Genomic DNA, 18,910 nt, shown 5'->3' on the forward strand with positions numbered 1-18,910 from the left:
CATGAGCGTGGGACAATCAATTGCTCTCTGTAGTTATAGTTTATAAATGTGCAATTACAGACGTTTATCATATCTCTGAAAATGTCTCTGCTCCCATAAAATTAACGTCATCTCCTTAAAAAGATGCTTACAATATATGCTGGATTATAGTTACTGTTAAAATGTATTCGGAAACAAAAATAGAATTGAAAACTATAGAGGAATTTTTTTAAAGCATAGGCTTTGGAATCAAACTTGTGTTTGAATTCCAGTTCTGCCACTTACCAGCCATTTGCACTTGAGTAAGGTACTTAGCCCTTGTGAACTTCAGTGTTTCATCTGGAAATAAGCATAATAACATCTACTTTACGAAGTTGTTGGTTATTTAAAGCCATCTATGAAAAATGGTTAGACCAGTGACTGACACATATGCATTCCGTAAGTGATAGATACATAAATAATATACATAAAAAATGAATGCTATAGCTGACAAATGGGCTTAAAAAGTCTATAATGCGAATTATTTTTATAAAGTATAAAATCCATGTGACCATATAATATACTAGGACAAGAATGCCTGTTAGATTTCAGATTCAAGATAACACACTAAGTTTAAGTGTATTTATTTTTGCTAGGTTAGCTTTATGTATTTGCTTGAATAATTATTTAAATTTGTCTCATTATACTATGGACTGGCAGGCAATAAATTTCATTATCTAGTGTTAAAATGTGAAGTGAAGACAGCTCAAAGTTCATTTAATTCTCATGCCTTATCTTTCTTGGGGATACAATGTACAACATCAGATAATTCTTTTGCCTTCTTTTCTTTTGTGCATCCAGTAACAGTTACATCATTTTTTTTTCTGAATCAGCCTTTTCACAAAACCATTATGTGATAAGCTCTTGTCTTGGAAAACCTCAACAGCTTCCTCAACACCTATATTTTAAATCCTGCTTAAATGAGATTAAAATACAGCACTCTGTTAAGCTGTAAAACTGGCTTTTTGCTTTTCAGTGGAGTGTTGGTTTGAATGTGTCATTTGACCTATATTGCTGCTCTGAATCTTCCTTGGTTGCCCCAATGATGACAGTTTCAATGATGTGGGTGTTTGCAGCAGAGTTGTTCCTAATAAGGAAGTAATGCTATTGTCTTTCAGACATCATTCAGCCTGAAAAGTACTATTTTTCCCACCTAGAGCTATAAATGTCTGTAAAATCTTTTCTTCTTCTGGTAGCATTTGCAGCAGCTGCAGGAAAGAAAAATAGTCCTAGTCGATTTGCAGCTTTTGTAGTTTTGGGGTGTTGTGGTTCCAGGCTAAGATTCACTCACCCTTCTTCAAAAGTTGTATACAAAGAGTTGATAGCTAAATGGTGACTGAAGTACTTGATTTATTAGTGTCTGGCAGTCATCCAGTATGTACTAGAATACAAGACTCTCCGTCAACAATAGCTGCATAAAGAGTAAACTGCTCTGCCTGAACCTAAAATAAGGCCTTCTGCTGTCTGCCTGTTAATTGAAGACAAATGGGCCAGGAGTGGCTGATGATAAAACACAAAGAATAGGCAATTGTCATGCACACAGAGGCACTACCTGTGCCTCTTTGAGAAACAGACATCCCCTGACCTGGTTCTTACTTTGAGAGAAGCTATCCCTGCCCAGTAATACATTTTAGTTCCTTGCATGTGTAATTATGGCCATTGAAAAATAGGATACTACCTTTTTATTGGGTCAGGTAAGAAGATGGAGGAGGAGGGAGAGCAAAGTGCCCTACTTGAGGGTGGGATTGAGTTTAGAATGTAAAGAGAAGAGCAGAAAGCTTCCTTCTTACACAGATGAAGGTTCTGTCGATTCATCTAGAAAAATGAGTAAAAGTAAGAAAAAAAAAAAAGGAGTGGAACTGTAGTTTCTAAAGTCTGTGGAGTTGGGATAAATGGTAGTTATAAAGACTAAGTGTGAACACTCATAGTTCTTTAATTTGATTGTATTACCACTTAATTCATAGTTTTGGAGGAAATAGCCATTACATTAGATGGCACATTAATTTTAAGAAGCAACCCAATTTTCAAAATGTTAAAATGGAAAAGAAAGCTAAAGGGTGATTGTTAGAACAAGCATCTCCAAATACTCTGTGTGAAGGCATTTTAATTTCATGCTACTGCAAAGTTAAACTCAAAAATGTTTCAAATTACTGGGTGTTATATACCCTTCTGGTGGAAGCCACATTTTCTCTTTCCTTTGTTTCCCTGTCTACCCTCCCTCTTCCTCCACTCCCCAAATCTATCAGTAAAGGCCACCTTGCTGTGGGGAGCTAGCTGAAAGAGACCATCTGCCTTAGGAATAAGCCTGCACTAGATTCAAACTACAAAGAAGCAGGTTGGGGTAAAGAGGAGGTGAGGATTTCAAGTCAAGAAAGCATTATCCTGCTTACTCTGGCAAAGTGATCTGCCAGCAGCCTATTTGGATTTACAATGTGAGTTTAATTCTTTCCATTTAATACTTTTTTGTTGACTTTATAAAATCAAAAAATAAAGGAACACCCATGGCACTGCTGGAAAGAGATACCTGGTTTGTGAGGAACCTGTAGGCATTTTAGCCACTAACCAATGTATCAAAGTGGGCACAACTAACACAGGTTAACGGTTTACCCAAAGTAAGAAGCTTGGTTTGGAGTGAACAGCCCTTGTACTTTTGAGATTTTATTTTATGATCTTGTGAATTGATGTTCTGTGGGGAAAACTTACCTTAGTTTTAATATAATGGTCAATGACTAAGAAATATCAAGGAGTTGGGCTGGGTGCGGTAGCTCTCACCTGTAATCCCAGCACTTTGGGAGGCTGAGGCAGACGGATCACGGGGTCAGGAGATTGAGACCATCCTGGCCAACATGGTGAAACCCCATCTCTACTAAAAATACAAAAATTAGCTGGGTGTGGTGGTGGGCACCTGTAATCCCAGCTACTCAGGAGGCTGAGGCAAGAGAATCGCTTGAACCCGGGAGGCAGAGATTGTGGTAAGCCAAGATCACAGTGAGCTGAGATCACGTCACTGCACTCCAGCCTGGCAACAAAGCAAGACTCCATCTCAAAATAAATAAATAAATAAATAAATAAATGAGAAATAAAAATCAAGGAGTTGCTTTTTTGTTTTCTATCTTCAATTTCCCCCCACTTCCATGTTTCCAGTTGTAGGCTGGGGGAGGTCCCCAAATGCCAGTGGGACCAAGACACCATCCTGTGTTCAGGCTCTTGACACCATTGCAAGAAGGTATTCAAAGATGAACCAGAAAATAGTGAATTTACAGAGATTTATTTAAAAGTAAAATGTATACACCTAAGAAAGGGCAGTGGAGACATATTTGAGAGAAAGTTGCCCAATGGAGTTTGGGGTTTCTACCTTTATAGGTTTCTTTAACCAAAGGGTGCAATATTTATGAAGATTCCTGGAAAGAGCTGGAGATTTCTCAGAACGGTGGTGCCACCCATTTTTACACCAAATATGGGTGATCCTGGAACTGTCATGGCAGTGGTGGGTGTGTGTTTAGTATGCTAATATGTATATAAAAAGGTTCTAGGTGAAACCTAGGTCACATCCAGGGCCATGCTGGGTCCAGTCGGTCTTAGCCAGCTTGGCCCACAACCTAGTTTTTCAGGGTCTTATCAACCCCTAGCTTATGCAGCTATTTCAACGGTTACCTTTTGCTAGTCATGTGAACTGCTCCCTGGAATTTTCTATTCTCCTGTAACTGCCTTGTATTACTTCTGTCTCACAAGTAGTCAAGAATGTAATGGCAAACAAACCAAATAAATTTAGAGGGAAAGTATAAATGAAACCATATATAGTCATTACGCATCTTCAACAATTTTTTTCCATTTAAATAAATGTGTTCTTTTCTTTCTTTCTTTTTTTTTTTCTTTGAGACAGAGTCTGACTCTGTCGCCTAGGCTGGAGTGCAATGGTGCCATCTTAGCTCACTGCAACCTCTGCTTCCCGGGTTCAACTGATTCTCCTGCCTCAGCCTCCCGAGTAGCTGGGATTATAGGTGCACACCACCGTGCCTGGCTAAATTTTGTATTTTTAGTAGACACGGGGTTTCACCACATGGGTCAGGCTGGTCTTGCACTCCTGACCTTGTGATCTGTCTGCCTCGGCCTCCCAAAGTGTTAGGATTACAGGCGTGAGCCACCATGCCTGGCCTGATGTTTTCTTTCTTTCTTTTATTTCAAAATCTTTTTCTTCCTCGTTTTTTGTTTTTTTGTTTTTTTGTTTTTTGTTTTAAACCTCCAGCATTTTGTTAGGGCGAGGTGGAAGGGTCACTTGAGCCCAGAAGTTTGAGAGCAGCCTGGGCAACAAAGTGAGACCCCATGTCTTAAAAAAAAAAAAAAAAAAAAAACCAGGCATGGTGGCACTATAAATTATAACGACTAAATGTGAACACTCATAGTTCTTTAATTTGATTGTATTACCACTTAATTTGTAGCTTTGAAGGAAATAGCCATTACATTAGATGGCACATTACTTTTAAGATGCAACCCAATTTTCAAAATGTTAAAATGGAAAAAAACGTTAAAGGGTGATTCTAAGAACATGCATGTTACTTGGTGCTACTTAGGAGGCTGAAGCAGGAGGATCACTTGAGCCCAGGAGTTTGAGGTTACAATGAGCCACGGTATTCTGTCCTGGATGAGAGAGTGAACCCCTGTCTCTAAAATAATAATAATAATAATAATAATATTTAACTAAAATAAACCTAAAAAATAAAAAAAAATGCAATGGTTAGTGAAATAGCACTTTTGTGAGGAGAGCGGTAATAGCCCAGCATATATATGGTTCAAGAAAAGGAAAATGGTCTTAATCCACCTTGTGTTAAAGGAATTTTAAAAAAACTACTTTATTCAATAAAGATTCATTATTTTAAGGGTATGTAAACTTTCAAATATAAATTAAGTCTACTTCTGTCTTTAAAATTTCATTGGATATAAATTATGTTCAGTTTCAGTTACTACCTGTGTATGAACACATTGTAAAATCTCTGAATACTATGTGAAAGCATTTTAACACTCATTCCTTTATACTTCAAAATTTACATTTGTACGTACTTCCTTGTATTTTTATATGTGTTCATTTGACCTCATCTAAAATGTGGCCACGTAATATTTTTATATGCCCTTTCGTGCTTACCACAATACTGTGTCCATGACAACTATTCTGTACATATTTAACTGTAAAAGTCTTATGTATGGCATCTGTATCTTTGGTGCTTTAAAGATACGGGATCCAACTAGCTTTCTAGAATTGCAAAAGAAGAAAAACTCACTTTCAGAAGTCACGCGAGATTGGAAAATCATCCTGGTCTTACCCAAGGAGGTATATTGTTGAGAAACTTACATGTCCATCAGTTTCTTGTACTGTAGTTTGAAATCAAGAAACGACCTCCGTTTCTTGTACAAGTAGTTTGAAATCAGGTTGTCAAGTTTCATTCTACCCTGCTAGAATGTACAAGAATCCAAAGCAATAATGTAATTTATACATTTCAAGAGGCTAGTGCCAAATTGTATCAGCAAATTGGTCGTAAGTCTCCAACTGGAATAAAGTGAGTGATTGTTAGGCAATGTAGTCCTGCAGTGCCAAATTCTTGTATGCATTCCTTCTTAAAAAGAAGCAAAATAAGCCTTTCCTATAGAATTTCCAATTCAAGATTCCATCATCGGCACATATCAAATACTGTTGGCAATGCTGACAGTAAAAGCAAGGGCTCATATAAAGTGTTTTGTTGCTGAAATTAAAAATAGTTGTCACTATTTTCAATATCAAAATCCTATGGTTTTTGACCTATGGTTTTTGATTCATTTCAGAATAGGGTCATCTTTCTATACTTCTTTGACATTTTAAAAAAGAAGTAATTTGGCTAGGAATTGAGTGTTTGAAGCCATCTTGGTTGTTTGCACCCTAAAATTTCAGTAACACTGTCAAGTGAATCAGTTCTTAGGAGCTGGAAACACAAAGAAGAAAATTATCAAAGAATTAATTAAAATCTTTTCTTGAATGAGAAAATTGACATTATCTACTACTTATATAAAGAAACTACATTGTGGATTAACCCTGAAATTCGTACTTGGAAAGTTTATTCCAGTGTGTTTCACTGAAATTTAAATTCATGACATTTGAAAAATATAAGTTATAATTAATCACTGAGAGTAATTCTTGTGGTTATTATATATTTGTTAAGTATTTCATGGCAAATGTGACCAACAAATCTGTTAAATTAAATCCTTGGGAGTAAATTTACTTTTACTTTCTGTGGAAACATTTGGATTACCCTAACAGTAAAAGTAACAGATTGAAAATATAATATTATTTATTTTCAACTTTTATTTCAATATATATGCCTGTCAAATGCCAATGAATAATAATCACATTTGATTGTCAAAGCTCATGGAATGGTACACCGAAGATTTGTACATTTCTTTTTTTTTCTTTTTTTTTTCTTTTTCTGAGACGGAGTTTCACGTTTGTTGCACAGGCTGGAGTGCAATGGTGTGATCTCGGCTCGCCACAGGCTCTGCCTCCTGGATTCAAGCAATTCTCCTGCCTCAGCCTCCTGAGTAGCTGGGATTACAGGCATGCACCACCACACCCAGCGAATTTTGTAGTTTTAGTAGAGACAGGGTTTCTCCATGTTGGTCAGGCTGGTCTCGACCTCCCCTACCTCAGATAATCTGCCCACCTCATCCTCCCAAAGTGCTGGAATTACAAGTGTGAGCTATCATGCTCGGCCTGTATATTTCTTTATATATGAAGTTTGCATTAAGAGAGCATGAATATTGAACTCTGGTGAATGATATGTTTGCTGATGTGTTTTAAGGGTGAAGAATACTGATGTCTGCAACTTACACTGAAATAAAATGGAGTGATATTTGGATAAAAGGATGAATAGATGAGTGTGTGTGTATGTGTGTAATAAAGCAAATATAATACAATTTATTATTGAACCTTGATGGTGGGTATATGGGTGTTCACTGTAAAATTCTTCCAACTTTTCTGTGTGTTTGAAAATTTTTCATAATAAGATGCAAGGAAAAAGCTTCAAACATGCTTGAATTATAATTCTATAATGATGTATTAATATTAAAATACTGGAAGTACTCCTGCTTTATCAAAGTTACTTACATTAAAAAATATTGGTTTTTGTCATCTTCAAAGCATGTAATGAGAATTTTTAAAATTAAGTATTAAAAATAAAACTTTTAATATTTGAAACGTAAATCTCACACGGCACTGTTCCTATTATGGATTTTGGGGGTTAGATCTGTAGCTATATATGGTATCTTCTTTCAGTGGCTCATACATACAGGACTTCAATTTGTAGTTCACTCACTAAAAACAAACAGGCTCTGATGAAACCTATCTTGATAGGGACATCTGAAAGTGTTGATGAATGCCAAGGACTCTAATGGAAAACAAAAAAAACAATAATAAAAAATACTGTTTGTTTTAAAATTCTAGTAAAATGGAATTAGACTACATGATAGCATTAATCCCATTTGCTATGCCAACATTTAAGACGGAATCTGTGGTTTATTATCTGGTTTGCCTAGTTTTTGTTAAATATAAGGAATATTTTAGTACTTTTTAAAGGATGACATGCAATAATAGCTCAAACTTTAATACCCATTAATGAACATCCATAAAGAAAACAATTCAGTACCACTTAAAAATCATTTGAATATCAGTCATCCATAATACGATGAACACATTTGATAGAGAATATGTGAATAGAAGTATATGTGAATCAGTTTTATTCTATCTACAGATGCTGAATGGCATAGGGAATTGTGGGTCTCATGAAATTTTCTCAGAAGTACCCAGAGGGTCTTCACTACCAGATTGATAAACACAATTTTTTGGTTCTTTGCCGACACAGGGAACTTTTCTAGAAAAGTTTCAAAGAATACATGCCTAAATATGAATCCTGGAAAAGAAAAGTGGTCTTCTAAATTTGAAAAGGAAAGGTTTATGTGGCTCTCACGTGAAATATCCTCTGGTAAGGGAGTAGGTACATGATGGAAATACATGGATTTTCACTGAAGAAATGAAAATATAAATTGCAAAGTAAACTTCATTTATACTATTGAAATATTCAACTGAGGAAAATACATTACTTTTAAATTGGAAGAAGCAAAGGCACATGACAGTTTTTTACAGGTCATGTCATTCTCTCATTTCCTTTCTATTGAAATTAGTTGAGCTTTTCTTTGTCATAATGAGTGTTGCCACAGTTTACACCTGCCATTCTGACTTTTGGTAGACTGCCTGTTGAGAGGAATTTTTTTTTCATTCTGTTATCTACATCATGGAAAAACTTAACACAATCCATGTGAAGAAGGAACAAAAATGTAATGTTCACATAAATATAAAAATATAACTTAGGAGTCCACCTAATGCTAGAATTTTTATCGCATTTTAGTGTTATGGAGTTTTAAAATTTCCATGTGACTTAATAGCTGGAAGGAAGCATTAATATTTAAATATGAATTTCAATACCAAAGATAAAGCAAATTAATACTTTTGAATGAATATTTTAAATTCCCTAATGAGAAGACAATTGCATAAAATTAAGTATGTATTTTAGTTTGAAGGACTAAATCATTCATGATACATGACCGTACTACCTACCTTATTCATCTTTTTGCTAAATATTTCCAAATTAATTCTTGAAGTCAGTTCTCAGCACATATCAACTTTTACTGTTGTGGTGGGTGAGAGAGTGGAGAATCAAGCTTTAAGGTGAATATATAATTTACCATGTGAATATTGCCAGGAGTTAAAATGACCTTTAAACTTTGTGTGAATTGCCTATTTCAATATTTATGGATTTTGTATATGCAACCCTGTATAGTAATTATCAAGCATACTAAAGTTTTAGAACTACCAAGTTAAACTTAAGAACCCAAGGAAGTCTATTTTGCAGATATTTAGACATTCGTTTATTTGCTTTACAAATAACTAAGAAATACGTAGTGATGAATAAGAGATGGATAGGTGATTCTATAGCTAAGCTGTTCAGTACCGTAGCCGTTAGCCATCTGTGGCTACTTAAATTTAAGTTCATTATAATTAAACAAAATGGAAAATTTGGTTCATCAGTCACAGCAGCCAGATTTTAAGAACTAATAGCCAGATGTGCCTAGTAGGTTCATATTGAACAGCACAGAAAGACATTTCTATCATTGCAGAAAGTTCTACTGAAGAGCATTGTTCTCAACTGTTTGTTCATCTCCCTGGGATTTTATCTATTTTGTTAAAATATCAGACTTCTAAAAACGTAACACATTGTTTTGAGAATTATAGAAGCTATTTGAGATTCAAGTTATCTGATAGAAAAAGTTGAACATATTTTCGATATTGTATTTTCTAAAAATAGCTAGTATTTTTAAAACAGGAGTACTTAATAAGAATTATTGATATGGTACTACACATTCTTTGTCATTAAAAAAGTGGTCAGCACATGGAAAAAAAAACGTATATAGTTTAATTAAAAATCACTTTTCCTTTCCTAAAATTATTCTTTAAATTGTGGTTTACAGGTTTGATTATAACAACCTTCTCAATGCCTGCATGCAAATAGCTAAATATTGTTGACTGATCTCATTTTAAATTCATAGCCACAACAATTCTCATAGGAGATTCAGCCTCTCCAAGCACCAAGCATCCTATTCCATTTCCATTTCCTATTCTCTAAACTGATTTCACACCTTCTACTCTCTTAAAACCTCCCTCTCACAACAGTTTTGTCTTCTTTTTACTTCACTGAGGAAAAGAAATATGACACCCCATTTCCCTAATTTTTTCATCTGCAAATCTACCAGCTCATCTGGGTCCAAATCTACATTCTCCTCTTCTCACTTTTTTTTTTTTTGGAGAAGGAATCTCCCTCTGTTGCCTAGGCTGGAGTTCAGTGGTGTGATCATAGCTTACTTATTGCAGCCTTGAAATCCTGGGTTCAATAAATCCTCCCACCTCAGCTTCCTAAGTATCTAGGATTACAAGTGCATGCCACCACACCTGGGTAATTTTTAAAATTTTTTTGTAGAGACAAGGTCTCACTGCGTTGCCCAGGCTGGTCTTAAACTCTTGGCCTCATGTGATCCTCCTGCTTCAGCCTCCCAAAGAACTGGGATTACAAGTGTGAGCCACTGTGTCCAGTCTAAATCTACATTCTTGGCCTGCTTTTCAGTGTTACTGGAATTGACAGGTTTACCTGTTCTCATATCACGTCCAGCCTTTCACCTTAGACTCTGGATTTCATTTACTTTTAATTTATTCATGCATTTTCTTTTGAAATTATCTCTCTCCTCCTTCAGTATCAATTTTTTGTATGTGTCTATAAATATGTTCTGCTGTTTTCTAACTTTAAACCCAAACAAAAATAAGCTCTTTTGATTCTCTTTTCTCTTTCGGGTATTACCTTGTTTTTCTACTCTCCTTGCTACATGCAAACACACATCCAAATCTAGAAGGAATTATTCATACTTTTCATTGCCATTATTTACCTCATATTCTCTTTTCAACTTAGTTCATCAGGGCTGCCATGACATAGGCTGGTTTTCCTTCCTTCTTTCCTTCCTTTTTTTTTTTTTTTTTTTTTTTTTTTTTTTTTTTTTACTTTCTTGTTTTTGTCCCCTATGGTCACATGACTATTGGATTGCCAAATTGAATGGCCATGTCTCTGTTCGTCCCATACTTGATCCCTCCACAGAATTTGGCACAGTTGACTACCTGCTCCTTCTGGAAAACTGTCTTCTTTTGTACTGAGCCACATAAAATCATCCTGGCTTCCTCTCCTTCTCAGTTTCCTTTTTTTCATCATTTCTGTACCCCCAAATGTTAGTGTCAGTCCTAGCTTCATACCTTTTTTAGATTAAATCATCCAATCTAATGTTTTTAAAATGCTAACTATATGCAAATGACCCTCAATATATTTTTGTATTTAATTCTAACCTTTCTCTTCAACATGAGGCTTTTTTCCCCTTAAACAGCTTACTTGACATACCCATGGGAGTATGTATCTAATATGAATGTCAAACTTAACATAAACAGATCTTTTGATTTTTTTCCATCAGACCTCCCAGAATAAACAACAAACAAAACTGCTGAGCCCTCACTAACTAATTGGTTCCATTATGACCCAATCACTAATGTCAAATTTATAAATGCTTTTATAAACTTCATGTCTAATCATCAGTGAATCTTGTCTCCTGTACCTCGCATTCCCCAAATCTGTTTCTTCATTATCACTACCTTATCTCAACCCCTATTACTTCTCACCTAGACTGTTGCAATTATTTCCTGTCATGTCTTTTGTCTTTTGTCACCATACAATTAAATCTCCCTTCTTCCTTTACAGATACAAATCTTTGACAAGATAGAACAAGTAATTTTACTCCAATGACTTCCCATAACCCTAAAGCAAAGATCTGAATATTTTAACCTGGTCTACAAAATCCTTCATGTCCTAATCTCTGCCTAGCTTTTTACTCTACGTCATTCCTTTTCCCACTTCCATCTCAGGCCAACTCCTACATTAGTATCTTTATGTAGTTAGTAGATGTTTCTCTGCATGAAATGTTCTTACTTCAGATCATCTCAATGCGGGCTTCTCCCTTAATTGATACTTTCTCAGAAATCTTAATTAAGTGATACTTTCTTAGAAATTCCTTTCCTGACCTAACGAAAGTAGGAACAGTCACTCTCAATCACTTCAGCCTATTACAATTATCAGTGTGGAACTTATGCCCTCTAAAATCTTTCTTATTTTACTTATATACTGATTCATTATGTATCTTTATCTGCCCCAAATAATCTCCATTTTATCTCCCCTGTCTGGAGCTTTGCCTGGTCTAGAATCTGAAGTCTTTGTATGAATTAGATAAGGATGAAAAGAAACTACTGTTTTTTGTTTCAAGTATCAGGCAATATTTAACTATTTGAAGTTATAGGACTACCAAAGATACTCCTTTTGGTTGACACATTACTGAGACAAACACCAGTGATATGAAATTTTCATATAGTCATGCATCACTTAACAACAGGCATATGTTCTGATAAATGCATTCTTCGACGATTTTTTTTGTTGTGCAAACATCAGTGTGTACTTACACAAACCTAGATAGTATAGCCTACTACAAGTCTAAGCTATATGGTAGAGCCCATTACTCCTGCCAACATGTTACTGTACTGAATACTGTAGGCAATTTGAATGCAAAGGTAAGTAATTGTGTATCTTAACATTTCTTAACATAGAAAAGGTACAATTCAAATGCAATATTACAACCTTATGCTACTGCTATCATATTATGTGGCCTGTTATTGACAGATACATTGTCATTCTGTTCATGACTGTATTGGCACTAGGTTGTGGCCGTTTCCAATCTATTGTCTCCCACTCCTCTCATTCTTTACTGAAGTCACCAGGGTAGTAGCAAATCACTGGAACCACACCTATAATATATCCCACTTGCTATCTGTGACTGTTCTGAGAAACATGTGTTGAAAGGCAGCTAGGCTGCCTGATGATTATTTAGTAGCAGTCTTTCTTCACTGAACAACAGTGAATAATATCTTTGATCTCTGCCACCAAGAAATAAACAGAACCCATCAGGAATTTAATCCCTGGGAATGATTTTCACATTTCCTGGTATAGATGTTTTATTTTGAAGCTCATATGGTTTGCACAATAAATATTTACCTCTTTATGTCAAAATACATGTTAAATCATTTTTATGGTTGGTATGAGGAATTTGTGAAGCAATCCCATACTTTTGTTATTACTGTGTTGTTGGAAGAGGACTTCTCACACCTTAACCTCATTAATAGTTTTTCCTGTGTGTTAATGCAACAAAATGGAAGTAAAAAGATATATTTTGTTTTCATGTATTTTATTCACCTGAATCTATCCAGAGGGAAAGCACTGGAAGTGTTTTCTTTTTAAGAGTGTTAACTTGTATTCTTGGCAAGATCTCATCAAAAGCTTAAATAACGAAGGTAAGAGTCAGTATTCTGTGGACAGCTTAGCTCTACAGTAGACCTTCTTTCCGTCTTGCTAGTTATTTTCCAGTTAACGGAAATCTTATAGACAGAAAAGCTCGTGTTAGCTTCTCCCGTATGGTATTATGTCAACAATCCTTACTCTAATCCTTGATGCAGCTCTTTACCTAAATGTGAGAGAGATGGAGAACCACAGCTGCCAACAATTCAAAATATAACATGCAGTAGCTATTTTTTAAAAAAGCATTTTTACTTGATCTCATAAAAATATCATCTTAAAGGGTTTTTGAAAATTTGTGATTTTGTCTCTTTTTAAAAATTATTGAGAAAACTATTGAGTCTGAAGTAGGTCTCTAAAATACATCTTGTCTTATTGTAAAGTAATGTGACTGACCTTTTGTGTGAATTTTAGAATTAATTTTTTCACTTTATAGATTCATTACATAGTGGCACTTTATTTAAGCATTGCATCTGTACTGTAACCCTTTATATTTCCTTGGGGCATCATGTATAGAGTGTCTGTTAGCTTTAACTCATTTCTAAAAGATTAACTTCTTAGAATAAGAAAAATACTGAAAACTCTTGAAAGTAATTTAGAAACTTGACCATGATTTTTTTTCATTTTCATTTTTTATTTTATTTTTATTTTTATTTATTTATTTTTTTGAGACTGAGTCTCACTCTGTCACCCAGGCTGGAGTGCAGTGGTGCAATCCCAGCTCACTGCAAGCTCCACCTCCCGGGTTCACACCATTCTCCTGCCTCAGCCTCCTGAGTAGCTGGGACTACAGGTGCCCGCCACCATGCCCGGCTAATTTTTTGTATTTTTAGTAGGGACGGGGTTTCACCGTGTAAGCCAGAATGGTCTCCATTTGCTGATCTTGTGATCCACCCACCTCGGCTTCCCAAATTGCTGGGATTACAAGTGTGAGCCACCACGTCCGGCTGATTTTTTTTTTTTTCCCCCTGCAAAACCAGCTGAGGGAGGTCTTTGAGTTTCCAAGCAAATACCAGCTATAAGCATCATTGGATGTTTTGGTGGGGTAGGTTTTTTGAAAATGTGTATGCAGGTAATAATGAGCGATATTACATATGTATTTTAACTACTTAGACTAATTGTTTAAATTTGGTTAACAAATCTATTAAGGAAATGGCTTGCATTATTCTGTCTTTTCTAAACAGTGTTTCCTTAACAATTAATTCTAACAAGTCTTGGAACCATGAGCACTTTCTTTCCTCCTGTCACCATGATTGATCCCTATTTTGTTGGAAAGTGAAAATTGAGCAGTTTTAACTCTAAAGGCTAACATTATAGAAAAAAATTTCAACTCAATTTGGTGGTAAATGCTATGTATGAAAATATTTAGAATTTAAGTACTTCTCTTTACAGACAAAATAATTTATTTTCAGTGTATTATGAACAAACTTCCTAGTGGGGTATGTAAATGATTCACTTTTAAATTATGATTATTTTGTTCCAAATTCCATTATTAAAATTAGTAAGTGTAAAGTATGACTTTTAAGCAATATTTCATTAGCTGTCGTTAACAAGTATTTAACCACCTTGTTTCAAATTAGTTAGCTAATGAGGTATAAATTATTAAATCAAACTTGAAAATTTTATTTGGACAAGTATTGTATAGTTAATTTAAAATGATTACAATGTAATTGAATTGTTATTCAATATTTAATATTTTATTGCCTATAAAAATAATAGCCATACAAATTCATTTTTCAAATGGTGTTATCTGTGCTATATTTAAAATAGGCTGGGCGTGGTAGCTCACGCCTGTAATCCCAGCACTTTGGGAGGCCGAGGCGGGCAGATCATAAGGTCAGGAGATTGTGAACATCCTGGCTAACACGGTGAAACCCCATCTCTACTAAAAATACAAAAAAAAAAAAAAAAAAAAAAAAAAAAAAAATTAGCCGGGCAGGTAGTCCCAGCTACTCTGGAGGTTGAGGCAGGAGAATGGCATGAACCTGGGAGGCGGAGTGGGCAGTGAGCCAAGATCACGCCACTGCACTCCAGTCTGAGTGACAGAGCAAGACTCTGTCTCAAAAACAACAATAACAACAACAAAAAAAACATAAATAAATAAAGTTAGGTTTGCATATGTGAGCATATACATTTATTCCTAGACGGAAACTTCCTTAAATATTTAACATTTCTCCTTAATTTTGATATTTTATAGTACTTTTTTCTGGGTGGATTCTAAGTTCTACTTATATTCATTGTGTATACAAATTGAGATAGAGGTTGGAATGGAATATATAACTTGAATATTTCTATTTGCATTACCATAGCATTTTATTTTGCTCTTAGCAAAATCTTTCTTTAGAGGTTTCTTCTCCTTTCAGTTGTAAAGAATCTCTTATCTTTAAAAAATATGTCTCATTATTTTCTTACAAGGTAATACTAAAAAAAAAAGTTACCATCAGGTTTTTCTTGATCCTTCCTATTTTCCTGAATGTGTGCTTTTGTGTTTTTATTGATACGGATAAATACATTTTCAAATTCAAGTACTGGTGTTTTAGAGAAGTAATATGCTTCTTTTGTTCTGGTTCCTCTTACATGTTAGTAATAAAGAAACAATTAACCTAGATATAGAGCAACTCAGTAAAGGGAAAATGTCTTCATGGGCCCCTTGAGAAAGACCTATTTAGCCTTTTATGTTTCTGGTTTTTAACATTGAGTATAGAGTATATAGCTGTCTTTTCACTTTTCTTTGTTTTGTTTTTTTTTTGTTTTTTGTTTTCTGTTTTTTACATTTTAGCTTATTTGTAATACTAACAGGTAAAGTAGAAAAAAAACATTAAAAAAATTTGGATTTAGTAGAAAAGGAAAACTCAGTCCCTAATATCCTACACATTTACATTATTTCCTTATGATATTTTAAATGTTCCATATGAATATTTTTATTTTCAAAATGCCAAAGTTATCACTAATTTTACAGCTAATACTGCCAATCTTACTCTTCCAATTCTACTCCTAATCTTTTCTTCCGAAATGCTTGATCCAGGTACCTCCCTTTGGGACAAGTACCAAATGTCTTCCTCCATATCGTTTATTGGATGAATTAATTCTGAGTGAGTTAATTAATTCTAGGAACTAATATTTCTTTGATTTCCAGCAAGCCAGAGCATTTTCTTCAAATGTACATTAACCATGTATTCATTATATCTTTATGTATAAACCGTAGACATTGTGTATGTGTCTGCAGATTTCCAGCTTGGATTTATACATTTTAATTTTCATTGGTTTGCTTTTACTGTCTCAGGCCCCTCAATCTGTGGATAGAGCTTGGAGGAGCAAGCTTTCAGGTATTCTCCACTCGAGTTTTCTCCCTCATTGCAGCTCAGTGGCCATCATGATATCTACAAGAACATTCAGTTTTCTGAAACTGTGTAAACACTGTTGTGGAAACACAGTGTAGAGTCACTGTGGCAGAGTGTGTTTTACCACCATTCCTATCCTGTAACTGAAAATAGGTGATAATATGTCAGTAATTTTATTTTTGTCCATCATTGAAATAGAGTTCCACAGTAATTGTTTCCTCTTGGAAGATAACTTGCTTAGCAGTGCGGAAAAAAAATGGATTTGACGGGGTCAAATGTTACCGGAAAGGGGCCCTGATCCAGAACCCTAGAGAGGGTTCTTGGACCTCACACAAGAAAGTATTAGGAGAGAGTCCATGGAGTAAATTGAACACAAGTTTATTAGGAAAGTAAAGGATTAAAGAATGGCTACCCTATAGGCAGAGCGGCGGCATGGGCTGCTTGACTGAGTATACCTATAGTTATTTCTTGATTATATGCTCAATAAAGGGTGGATTATTCATGAGTTTTCTGGGATAGGGGCAGGCAATTCCTGGAACTGAGGAATCCTCCCCTTTTTAGACCATATAAGGTAACTTCTTGACGTTGTCATGGCGTTTGTAAACTCTCATCTTGCTGATGGGAGTGTATTTTAGCATGTTAATGCATTATAATTAGCATATAATCAACAGTGAGGACGAACAGAAGTCACTTCATTGCCATCTTCGTTTTGGTGGGTGTCGGCCGGCTTCTTTGCTGCATCCTTTTCTGTTAGCAAGGTCTTTGTGACCTATATCTTGTACTAACCTCCTATCTCATCCTGTGACTAAGAATGCCTAACCTCATGGGGATGCAGCCCAGTAGGTCCCAGCCTCATTTTACCCAGCCCCTAGTCAAGATGGAGTCACTCTGGTTCGAACACCTCTGGCAAACATATTCTAAGTATAAATAAATCAAATCACACTGAAAAATTCATCACCAAGGTACTTTCAGTACAGTTCATTACCCCATATTTAAAAGTGATCTTGAAATGTGCTTGGTTGTTAGTGGAGACATTTCACTTCCTTGTCATTAAAAACTTTTTCACTAACTGCCTTATTGAGATGTTATTCATGGCCGGGCGCGGTGGCTCAAGCCTGTAATCTCAGCACTTTGGGAGGCCGAGACGGGCGGATTGCGAGGTCAGGAGACCGAGACCATCCTGGCTAATACAGTGAAACCCCGCCTCTACTAAAAAATACAAAAAACTAGCCGGACGTGGTGGCGGGCGCCTGTAGTCCCAGCTACTCGGGAGGCTGAGGCAGGAGAATGGCATAAACACGGGAGGCGGAGCTTGCAGTGAGCTGAGATCCGGCCACTGCACCCCAGCCTGGGCGACAGAGCAAGACTCCGTCTCAAAAAAAAAAAAAAAAAGATGTTATTCATATACCATACAGTTCCCACCTTTAAAGTGTACAATTAAATTGTTTTTAGTATATTTACATAGTTGTGCATTTATCACCATAATCAATTTTAGAATATTTTCATCACACCAAAGGAAACAATGTACCCTTTAACAGTTACCACTCATATTGCTCCTAACCCTTCCCCCTCAGCCATAGGCAACTACTAATTTATTTCCTGTCTGTATGAGCTTGCCTATTCTGCACAATTTATTTAAACAGAATAGTACAATTTGGTGTTTTGTGACTGGTTTCTTCCACTCAGCACAATGTTTTTAAGGTTCATCCATGTTAAAATATTTATCAATACTTCATTCTTTCTTATTCTTGAATTACATTCCGTTGAATGGATATACCACATTTTATTTATCTGTTCATCATTTAATTGTCATTTATGTTGTTTCTATATTTTGCCTATTATAATGCTACTATGAACATCATTTACAAGTTTTTTTTAATATGTTTTCCTTTCTTTATGAGTAGAAATGCTGCATCATATAGTAACTCTATATTTAGCTTCCTGGAGAACAGTCACACTTTCCAAAGAGGATGTACCATTTTACATTCTCATTATGTAATGTATGACGCTTCCCGTTTTTCCATCTTTCTCAACAATACTTGTTATTATCTGTCTTTTTTATTATAGCCATAACTGTTTTCAGCAGTTCTGTGGATTTATTTCACTTTCTTGATAGTGTCCTTTGAAGCACAATAGTTTTAAATTGTTTTATAAAGTCTGGTTTATTTTTTTTTTTCGTTTTTATTTTTGGTGTTATTTCTAAGAGATCATTGTCTAATTCAAGGTCACAAATTTGATCCTATGTTTTCTTGCAAGTTTTGCTATAGTTATAGCTCTTAAATTTAGTTAATTGATCGATTTACAATTAAATTTTTACAAAACGTATAGGAGATTTCCAGCATCCTTCCTTTGTTACATATATGGATATCCAGTTATCTCAGCACAATTTGTTGAAAAAACTATTTTTTCTCCCATTAAATTGCCTGGCACTTTTGTTAAAAAACAATGGATCATAAAAGTGGGTTTTATTTCTGGACTCTCAATTCTACTCACTGATTTATATGTCCATCTTTACATTAGTACCACACTATTTTGATTATCAGCACT

At 35.2% G+C, this 18,910-nt stretch overlaps 1 protein-coding gene and 1 non-coding gene across 2 annotated transcripts in view; both read left to right on the top strand.

The window, feature by feature from the left end:
- Positions 1–18,910, top strand: part of IL1RAPL1 (interleukin 1 receptor accessory protein like 1) — a 1,418,294-nt gene that overhangs the window by 346,608 nt on the left and 1,052,776 nt on the right. The window lies entirely within an intron of this gene.
- LOC123571487 (small nucleolar RNA SNORD74) lies at positions 7,366–7,435 on the top strand. The gene has a single exon (XR_006695643.1). It is a non-coding gene; the product is annotated as a small nucleolar RNA SNORD74 (small nucleolar RNA).

Source organism: Macaca fascicularis, chromosome X (assembly GCF_037993035.2).
Source record: "Macaca fascicularis isolate 582-1 chromosome X, T2T-MFA8v1.1".
Lineage (NCBI taxonomy): Eukaryota > Metazoa > Chordata > Mammalia > Primates > Cercopithecidae > Macaca > Macaca fascicularis.